The following is an 11,389-nucleotide window of genomic DNA, read 5'->3' as shown; positions in this document are numbered from 1 at the left end:
CAGAAATGAAGCTTGATTACTCAAAGCTTTTGTGCAATAAAGTCTCATTAAACTATACAAGAGAGAATGCTTTTGACATAGACATCAGAAGTGGGCAGAAAGAGTACCTCCCCTGCTAGTCTTTAGCTGGATGTTATATAGGTACTAGCAGTCTGCTAATTAAAGAAAGGAAATGTCTCAAAACTCAGAGAATGGCACCAGGTGAGTCATCCTGGTCCATAAAATGATTGACATGAATCTTGAAGAAAGGCAGTTTTCCATACAAATATACAGTTTCATTAACATAGATTAGGAGAAAAATATATGAGTATAACATACTGGCTTGTCATATCGGTTCTGAGCCTTTAGGCGGAACTGACTTGAAGATAGAGTCTAGGGTAAATGCATAGTACATTAATATAGCTTAAGACAAACGTTGCCATAAGAAAAGTGCATTGGTTAGCTCACGGTTTGAGAAAAATTAAGTTCAGTTGGAACTAGGCATCTTTATGGCAACACAGAATTTCGAAGAGAAACTTCTTTTTAAATTTGTATAGAGAAGGGGAAAAAAATAACACTAGTTTGTTTCTTCCTGCCACTTAAGAGAGAGATAAAAAAATGTCTGCTACTTGCAGCCTATTTGCTCTGTTTGGTGACCCCTGGCCTTCCTATCTGTTACCTTCTCAAAGGGATAGGCTACCCATTCTGGTATTCTTGGGCTTTCCTGATGGCTCAGATGATAAATGGCCTGCAATGTGGGAGAGGCCTGGGTTTGATCCCTGGGTTGGGAAGATCCCCTGGACGAGGGCATGGCAACCCATTCCAGTATTAGTCCATGGGGTTGCAAAGAGTGGGACACGACAGAGCAACTAAGCACAGCACAGCAGAGACTCAGGATGGGATTCAGCCCTCTGGTGTCAAAAGTTCATCTAGCAGACACTGGCACATTCCCACATGGAAGGTCGGTGGTCCTGTTATAGCCACGCATTCTGGGAAACAAACTCACTCAGAAGGACAATGCAGATAGTGGAGTGCAGTTTATTACACCGGAGGGCCCAAGGCAGAGTCTCCTCTTAGCCAAGGACCCCAACTGACTTTTGTGAAAACCTCATATACCTTATGTGTACTGCTCAAGCCCACACCCCCAAATTCCTTAAACCTAGCCTGGAAAGTGTTAAAGGGAGACACAATCAGGTTACAGCCATGATTCATAATCAGAAGGGTCAGCTGGTTATACATTGTAGCCTACACCAATGGGTGCCATATAGATTACAAAGGTGATTGACTACATAGGGGATTATTACATTCTTTTTGGCTATGGGAAATCTTGGTATGGAATCTGGTGTTTATCAGTCCAGGGGGGTGGTTTGGCTGTAGGTATGTTATCCTCAAGGCTACCAGGCACATAGTCCAAAGTTCACTGAAAGTGCAAGATGTTGTTTCCTTCTTTTTCCAGATGGAGTCAGCTCAGCCTGTTCCTTTCCTCCCTCTCTCCTACTCAGTCTTAATCAGTTCACTTGCAAGTAGACACAGCCAACTCCAAGTTCTGGGTCAAGAACTCAGGGAAACATCTTATTACTTAGCCTACGTGGCAGCTGGAGGATGTGCGAGCCTTCAGTAGCGCAGTGAAAACAACCTCTCTTAGTGGGGGCAGGTGAGATGGATTTGACTGACCATTTACCCATGCTTTCAAATCCACTCCATGTAGCAGGACCACATATGGAAGGAAGACAGTAGCAGGATGAGTTTGGACTGTCTACTTTGTTTATGGGACACCCTGGAAAGGTAGGAGCTGGTAATTGAAGGGTTGGATGGAATGTTACCAGATCATGGCAGAATGAGGGTAAAGCCTGGCTTCACCGTGGGTGAAAGGTGATTTATCCTGGGAATATATGTATTTCACCAGAGATTCATCTAAAAAGAGTACATGAGGTCCTCACAGTGCAGAACAAAAGAAATAGGACAGATCTTCTTCTTCTGTGATATTTGGGATGAGTGTAAGGGAACAAAACTTTGCTCCTAGTATCTGCTTGGAGTTCACCCCTTTTAAGCAGCAGATTAAATGAGTTTGAAAAGCTTATGATTGCATCAACAAAACATGGTAACATTTCCCAAAGCCAATTCTAGTAATACAGTTTCGTGGTTCAAACCAGTGCAAATCTAACACAACACAGCCTGAATTAATCTCTCCTTCAACCCAACTCTGATATCCATCCTGTATATAGTACATGCCGCCACTTGGCCCTTAATACATTTACTGAAAGTATGATTTTCCCATTTGTAAATATCCTGCCTTCCTGAATAGAGAAGGGTAGGACTCTTGAAGGTCCTGCCTATTACTTGGGCACTTTGGTTAACACTCACAGCGCCCTCCCCTACGAGACACTTGCTATATATTGCTTGTTCAATATGAACAGCAAATTTCTCTACTCTCCCTCTTTCTCTCTCTCCTGTGGCACATGGGATCTTATTTCCCAACAGGAGATTGAACCTCTGCCCTCTGCAGTGGAGGCATGGTGTCTTAATCACTGGCCTGCCAGTGTCCCTCATTTTTGTAATTGCAACTGTCCCTCATTTTTGTAACTGTTTCTCTTACATAAGAGAGCGTGTCCCTATAACCCTTCTAGTTTGTTGGTGGGAATGTAAATTGGTACAACCATTGTGGAAAACAGTATGGAGGTTCCTTAAGAAACTGAAGACAGAATTACCATATGATCCAGCAATCCTTCTCTTTGGCATATATCTGGAGAAAACTCTAATCTGAAAAGATACATGCACTCTATGTTCATTGCAGCACTATTTAGCCAAGACAGGGAAGCAACCTGAATGTCTGTTGACAGATGAATAAATAAAGACAATGTGGTAGCTATTTTATATATACAATTGAATATTACTGAGCCATAAAAAGGAATGAAATAATGCCATTTGCAGCAACATGGATGGACCTGGAGATTATCACACCGAGAAAGAGAAATATTATATATGATATATACCTGGAATGAACTTACAAAACAGAAACAGAATCACAGATACAGAAAACAAAGTTATGGTTACTAGAGGGGAAAAGGATGTGGGATGCATAAATTGGAAGATTGGGGTTGACGTATACACACAACTATATATAAAACAGATAACTTGGAAGAAAAGGTATGACCAACCTAGATAGCATATTCAAAAGCAGAGACATTACTTTGCCGACTAAGATCTGCCTAGTCAAGGCTATGGTTTTTCCAGTAGTCACGTATGGATGTGAGAGTTGGACTGTGAAGAAGGCTGAGTGCCGAAGAATTCATGCTTTTGAACTGTGGTGTTGGAGAAGACTCTTGAGAGTCCCTTGGAATGCAAGGAGATCCAACCAGTCCATTCTGAAAGAGATCAGCCCTGGGATTTCTTTGGAAGGAATGATGCTAAAGCTGAAACTCCAGTACTTTGGCCACCTCATGCGAAGAGTTGACTCATTGGAAAAGACTGATGCTGGGAGGGGTTGGGGGCAGGAGGAGAAGGGGACGATAGAGGATGAGATGGCTGGATGGCATCACTGACTCGATGGATGTGAGTCTGAGTGAACTCCGGGAGTTGGTGATGGACAGGGAGGCCTGGCGTGCTGCGAAACATGGGGTCGCAAAGAGCTGGACATGACTGGGCGACTGAACTGAAAGACATAGTATAATATACAGCACAGAGAACTCTATTGCATACTCTGTGATGATCTATGTGGGAAAATAATCTAAGAAAGAGTGGATATATGTATATGTGCAAGTATTCAGTTTGCTGTATACCTGAAACTAACACAGCAATGTAAATAAAAAAGGAGAAAGTGTGTATCCCTCTGACATAGACTTGGTCTGTGCAGCCTTGGCACCTGTTTCTGGTTCCTGACATGTTCTTCCCTGAGTTTTCCAGCCAGCTCTGACTCCACTGCATTCTTCACCAGTACCTCTTTTATATATGTTGGGGGCAGGGTGGCCAGGAAAGGAGGTGACTCTGACCAAGAAGTTTGGTAACTCATCCGAAGCTCCACAATCATTGTGATGGTGTTGAGTTTGATATCTTTTTTTTAAGTCTGATATTCTTTAAAAATTAACTTGTAGTAAAGTGCACATAACATAAAATTTACCACCTTAACCATCTCAAAGTGTATGTTTCACTGGTATTGAGAACACTTACAGGGTTGTGCAACCATTTTTGCCATCCATCTCCAGAACTCTTTTCATTTTAGAAACTGAAGGAGCCTTTGGGCCTAGAAAAGAAAACAGTCTCAAAGGCCCTTGCTGAATCATCTAACTTCAGAGAAAATACAACCAAACTTTAGGTCCCGCTCTAATGCTCCGGGCCAGTTGCATCTACCTGGGACTTATCACCCCTCGCCCCAAACCTCCCATCCCTGTCCAACTACAAACGATATCTCAACTAAAGAATACCCAAAACATCCCACCTGACTAATGTTTCCCTTATCACTTCCACAAACCTCCCTTTAAATATGAAGCCTCCCTGATCCCTCTCGCATTCAGCCTGGTCGTTAGGCTGACTGTTGCCCCTCCTTCCCTGAATAAAGGTAACCTACCTCCGTTGAGGTCGTCTCTCCTTCTTTTCTGCTTCAGCCTAAACTATACCTTACACAAACTAAACCCCAACTTCCCATTTAGCCGCTGCCGGGAGCCAGCGTGAGGAACTCCGCCCACGGCAAATGTCATGAGGAAGGAGGCTTCGGCATACACAAAGGCAGGATCGAGCCTCAGGAAACCCCCTGTTCCCGAGCATCTACCCCCAAAACCAGAGTCTGCCTACTTTATTGTTCTATGCTCTCACCTACACCTCTGACTTTACGGGGGGCTGACCCCCACCACCTCTTTCAGAGAAGGAGTTAACTTACAGCTCCAAGTTAATAAAAATTCCTGGGCGTGACAAGAGTGTTTCAACTTACAAACTCCTCTGAAGTTTCTCTAGCCTGACTGAGCAGGTTCGTCCGGCCACATGTGATTGTTTACAGCCTCCCAACCATGAGAGGCATGAGATGCTTTAAAAGTTTCTAAATACAGACTCTTTTGAGAAGTTAGAAAATTATTAGTATAGTATAGTGGGTTGATTAGAAATTATATTGGTGAAGGGTTTTTCATTTTTGAGCCAATATTTGCTGCTAAATCTCCATATTCCCTGCCCTTATAATGAATATAACTAGCATATAGGAGAAATAAGCATTAACCTTTAAGATTAATCATGTTAAACCTTAGGCTAAGTAAACTCCTTTCTTGATTGTAACCCACTACACCCTCACCCTATAGGGATGCAACTTTAGTTGGAGGGTGGCGCCTGGTTTAAGAAAAAATCACCCCTGGAAAAAATAAGTTTTCTGGTTGACTGACCATTATCAGAAAGGGCCATAAAATGTCAGCAGGCCTCACGGCCAGAAGATGATGTAAAACCCCTAAGACCTTTGTATAATTTTATATGAAGCACCTGATTTTGACAAGGGTCAGGTCTGCTGACCCCGCGTGACTCTGTATTCATCCCTGTGTATAACAAAAAGTATATAAGCAAAACTGAAAATAAAGAAAATGGATCAGTTTCTGGAAAGACTGATTCCCGCATGTCGTTCTTTCTTTCCCCTTCTGGCTGAATTCCCCTCTGGAGCGTGGGAAGCCTGCTCCAAGCCTGCTAATTTTGTCTGGGCTTCTAAGATCGGACCGGGGAGGCCTCAGTGCCTCCTTTCCTTCTGGAGAACGGAAAGATGCCTGTGGCCTACGTAAGTGGTGCAAGCTTCTTGTCTCGAAGCTTTATTGGTATCCCACGTAAACCAAGTTATTCAGCCTCTTTTTCTCCACTAATTTTCCTACTACACTATCCTTTTCTAATCTCTCTTTATATCTGTAATTAAATAAGTTTTTTCCTAGGACGCTGATTCTATCTCCCCTCTGAATTACCCTGGATCCACTGGGGCTGGACCCTGGCAACCCGCCCCCACCCCCAACCCATGTTGCCAGTAGTCTTCCTTTTATCACTAAGAATTTGACTATTCCAGATTCCTCATATAGGAGGAGGTATACAGTATTTTTCTTTTTGTGACTGGCTTATTTCCACACTCTCTCTGCCCTTCTGGGGATTTCTGTTCTAGGTTGCTGCGAAGTCACTTCAGTCGTGTTTGACTCTGTGTGACGCCATAGACAGCAGCCCACCAGGCTCCCCTGTCCCTGGGATTCTCCAGGCAAGAACACTGGAGTGGGTTGCCATTTCCTTCTCCAACGCATGAAAGTGAAAAGTGAAAATGAAGTCGCTCAGTCGTGTCTGACCCTCAGCGACCCCATGGACTGCAGCCTACCAGGCTCCTCCATCCATAGGATTTTCCAGGCAAGAGTACTGGAGTGGGGTGCCATTGCCCTCTCCTGTTCTAGGTTAGGAGTCAGTGATCTTTTTTGGTAAATACTTTTGGCTTCATTGGCTTTACTGTCTATTGCAACAACTCAGGGATGCTGCCAGAGTCAACTATTATGGGAACATGCATTGGCCATGGCCCCGTAACATTCTATTTACAAACCAGGGTGGTATGCCACATTGCCCTGGCTCCCATTTGCTCACCTGATCCTGATACATGGAGTCAGTAGAGCAACAAGTCCTTTGCACTTTGGTAAGAAGCACTTGGCCTGGTGGGAGCTGTGTGTGGGGTGCCCACACCTCACTGCTTCTTCAGGACAAAGAGGTGCCAAGGAGCCTAGCCCTGCCCAGTGAGAGGATGACTTGCTTCCACATGTGCTGGACGGCTACTTCTGTTTCTCTCTTTTCTTTTTAATAATGTAATTTTATCTTTTTAAATTGAGAAATAATGGACATATAATATTGTAACAGTCTCAGGTGTACAACATAATGATGATTTATGTATATACTGAGAAATAACTACCCCACAGTAAGTTTAGTTATCATCCTCATCTTTTTCCTTGATGTGGCCTGTTAAACTCAATTAAGTCTGGGACATCCCTGAGAGTCTATATCCCAGAAAGGAGTTGTTTGATGTGCGGTGGAGACGCTGATATAGTCACAGATTCCACTTAGATATAAACATCAGTATCCACCAAAACGTTCTGTCTAATCAAAACTTTTTTTTTTTTGCAGTAGTCATGGATGGGTGTGACAGTTGAACTGTAAAGAAAGCTGAGTGCCGAAGAATTGATGCTTTTGAACTGTGGTGTTGGAGAAGACTCTTGCGAGTCCCTTGGACTGCAAGGAGATCCAGCCAGTCCATCCTAAAGGAAATTAATCCTGAATATTCATTGGAAGGACTGACGCTGAAGCTGAAGCTCCAATTCTTTGGGCACCTGTTGCATAAAGCTGACCCACTGGAAAAGACCCTGATGCTGGGAAAGACGGAAGGCAGGAGGAGAAGGGGACAATTTAGAGGATAAGATGGTTGGATGGCATCGCCAACTCGATGGACATGAGTTTGAGCAGTCTCTGGGAATTGGTAATGGACAGGGAAGCCTGGCTTGCTGCAGTTCATGCGTCGCGAAGAGTCAGACATTACTGAGAGACTGAACTGAACTGAACTGAACTGAACTGAATCCATCAAAAATCTTGACTACAAACATCAGACACAGATTCCAACCACGGGTAACAAATGCGTGCCATGTTGGCAGGCTCTTCGGGGCTCTGAGACACATGGGAAGGGCAGGCTGGGCCGGTGGCCAAAGCCATGACTGTGACCCTTCCCACCCCCCACCCCTGACCCTGAGGCCCTTGCTCTGGAGCCAAGAGCTGGAGCAAGCTCTAGGGACAGAATGTGAGTAAGATGCCACCTCCTGGTGGCTGCAGAGGTGGAGACAGAACACTGGCCCTTTGTTACTCATCTGAGACAATTTTTAAAAATTGTGGCAAGGATGGAGTGTGGAGGTATCTTTAGTGAAAAGAAGGAGCTAGGAGCCAAAAGAATATACTAAAAGACTTAATTTCTGTCTCTCTGCATCAATGACTTTGTGTCTTCTCTCCAGAACAAAAGGCCTCAAAGAACACGGACTTTATTAGAGGGTAAAACTATCTAGCTTGTGGTAGATATTAAAGAGATCATACAGTGTAGCAGGCATTCAATGAGTTAGTTCCAATGTTTATTAACTCTCACACATGGGAGATGAAAGATAAACAGGTTTTGCCCCATTTTTTGGCAATCCCCTCTCTGAACAGTAAGTCAGTTGGTTTGAATAAGAGATGAGACTCGAAGGCTCAGGAGTTCTAATTCCTGCTTTCTATCACACCACACTCAGAATATCTGCTGATGGTCTTTACTCATTTGTTGTTGTTTAGTCACTCAGTCATGTCTAAATCTTTGCCACCCCATGGACTGCAGCATACCAAGCTTCTCTTTCCTTCACTATCTCCCTGAGTTTGCTCAAACTCATGTCCACTGAGTCAGTGATGCCATCCAACTGTCTCATCCTCTACTGCCACTTCTCCTCCTGCCCTCAATCTTTCCCAGCATGAGGGCCTTTTCTGATGAGTCAGCTCTTCACATCAGGTGGCCAACTTATTGGAGCTTCAGCTTCAGCATCACTCCTTCCAATCAATATTCAGGGTTGATTTCCTTCAGGATTGACTGGTTTGAACTCCTTGCTGTCCAAGTCACTCTCAAGAGTTTTCTCCAGCACCATAGTTCAAAAGCATCAATTCTTTCAGCCATCTTTATGGTCCAACTCTCACATCCATACATGACTACTGGAGAAACCATAGCTTTGACTATATGGAACTTTGTCAGCGAAGTGATATCTCTGCTTTTTAATATGCTGTCTAGGTTTGTCATAGCTTTTCTTCTAAGGAGCAAGCATCTTTTAATTTCATGGCTGCAGTCACTGTCTGCAGTGACTTTGGAACTCAAGAAAATAAAGTCTGTCACTGTCTCCATTTTCTCCCCATCTATCTGTCATGACGTGATGGGACTGGATGCCATGATTTTAGTTTTTTGAATGTTGACTATTAAGCCAGCTTTTTCATTCTTCTCTTTCACCTTCATCAAGAGGCTCTTTAGTTCCTCTTCACTTTGTGCCTTTAGCGTGGTGTCATCTGCATATCTTAGGCTATGGATATTTCTCCCGGCAGTACTGGTTCCAGTTTGTGATTCATCCAGCCTGGCATTTCACATGATGTACTTTGCATAGAAGTTAAATAAGCAGGGTGACAAAGTACAGCCTTGAGGTACTATTTTTCCAATTATGAACTAGTCCATTGTCCCATGTCTGGTTCTAACTGTTGTTTCTTGACCTGCATACAGGTTTCTCAGGAGGCAAGTAAGGTGGTTTGGTATTCCCATCTCTACATGAATTTTCCACAGTTTGTTGTGATCCACACAGTCAAAGGGTTTAGCATAGTCAATGAAGCAGAAGTAGACGGTTTTCTGGGATTCTCTTGGTTTTTCTATGATCCAACAGATGTTGGCAATTTGATCTCTGGTTCCTCTGGCCTTTTCTAAACTGAGATTGTACATCTGGATGTTCTCAGTTCATGTACTGTTGAAGCCTAGCTTGAAGGGTTTTGAACATTACCTTGCTAGCATGTGAAATGAGCGCAATTGTACAGAAGTTTGAACATTCCTTGAAGCATTGCCCTTCTTTGGGATTAGAGTGAAAACTGACCTTTTCTAGTCCTATAGCCACTGCTGAGCTTTCCAAATTTGCTAGTATGTTGAGTGCAGCACTTAAACAGTATCATCTTTCAGGATTTCAAATAACTCAGCTGGAATTTTCTGGTAGAGATCTCTAATTTTCTTGTAGAGATCTCTAGTCTTTCACATTCTATTGTTTTTTCTATTGCTTTGCATTGTTCACTCAAGAAGGCTTTCTTATCTCTCCTTGCTATTCTTTGAAACTCTGCCACAAATGCCAAAGAAGCTGAAGCTGAACAGTTTTATGAAGACCTAAAAGACATTTTAGACCTGCAAGAACTAACAAACCAAAAAAAAAAAAAAGTCCTTTTCATCATAGTGGATTGGAATGCAAAACAAGGAAGTCAAGAAACATCTGGAGTAACAGCCAAGTTTGGCCTTGGAGTAGAAAATGAAGCAGGGCAAAGGCTAACAGAGTTTTGTAAAGAGAACGCTCTGGTCATAGCAAACACCCTCTTGCAACAACACAAGAGAAGACTCTACATATGGACGTCACCAGATGGTCAATACTGAAATCAGATTGAGAATATTCTTTGCGGCCAAAGATGGAAAAGCTATGTACATTGTGCAAAAGCAAGATCCGGAGGTGACTGTGGCTCAGATAATGAGCTCTTTATTTGCAAAATTCAGACTTAAACTGAAGAAGGCAGGCCAAACCACTAGGCTATTTATGTATGACTTACATCAAATCCTTTATGACTATCTAGTGGAAGTGATGAATAGATTCAAAGTATTAGATCCCATAGAAAGAGTGCCAGAACTACCATGGACAGAGGTTCGTAACATTGTACAGGATGTGCGACCAAAACCATTTCCAAAACAATCCCCAAGAGAAAGAAATGCAACAAGGGAAAATGGTTGTCTGAGAAGGCCTTACAAATAGCTGAGACAAGAAGAGAAGCAAAAGGCAAAGGAGAAAGGGAAAGATAAACCCATCTGAATGCAGAGTTAAAAAGAATAGCAAGGAGAGGTAATAAAGTCTTCTTTATTCATAATCACAAAGAAGATCATGGATGTAGTTTATTTTCCTTGGAAGAACTCAGAGAATGTGTGACAGTAAATGTCTATGTGAGCCCCGATTCCTTAAGCCTCAGAGCTGGAGGCAAAACGTCCTGCACTGACTCTGCTATGGAGAGCACCCCCAGGATAGGAGGGTGAGAGAGGAGAGGGAAGCCTGGGAAGGAAAGGGAGCCAGGTGGCTGGTGTGACACTGAATCAGACAGAGCTTCACAACGTATCAGCCTGCTGTTTGGTCACAGGGTTATAGGATGGGGTGTGGGAGCAACTGAGCAATTTAACTGCTGACTCCTTCCCTTATCCCTGGGGTATAAAGATGGCATGGTCGACTGAATTTGGGGAATGTTAAACAAAAGCAGATTTTTCAGCTTTAGGACTTGTTAGAGCCTTTGGCCACTCAGCACCCTAGGCCCCACATATGGGGGCACATTGGCAGTCAATTATTTTGGAGTAATATAGAGCAGTAGTAGCTAACACTTCTACTGCTATATATTACTCTTCTTGCCTGGAGAATCCAAAGGACAGAGGAGCCTGGTGTACTGCCGTCTATGGCGTCGCACAGAGTTGGACACGACTGAAATGACTTAGCAGCAGCAGCAGCAGCTAACACTTGGATTTTGCCTTACTCCATGCCAAGCACCATTGAAAGTGCATAACTGTTTTGATACTTTCAATTCTAATAATGATTCTCATAGTGTAAATACAATCACCCCATTTTACAAAAGACACAACTCAGGCAAAGAGAGCATAAGTAGT

This window comes from Budorcas taxicolor, chromosome 13 (assembly GCF_023091745.1).
Source record: "Budorcas taxicolor isolate Tak-1 chromosome 13, Takin1.1, whole genome shotgun sequence".
NCBI lineage: Eukaryota > Metazoa > Chordata > Mammalia > Artiodactyla > Bovidae > Budorcas > Budorcas taxicolor.
This window is presented reverse-complemented; position numbering follows the sequence as displayed.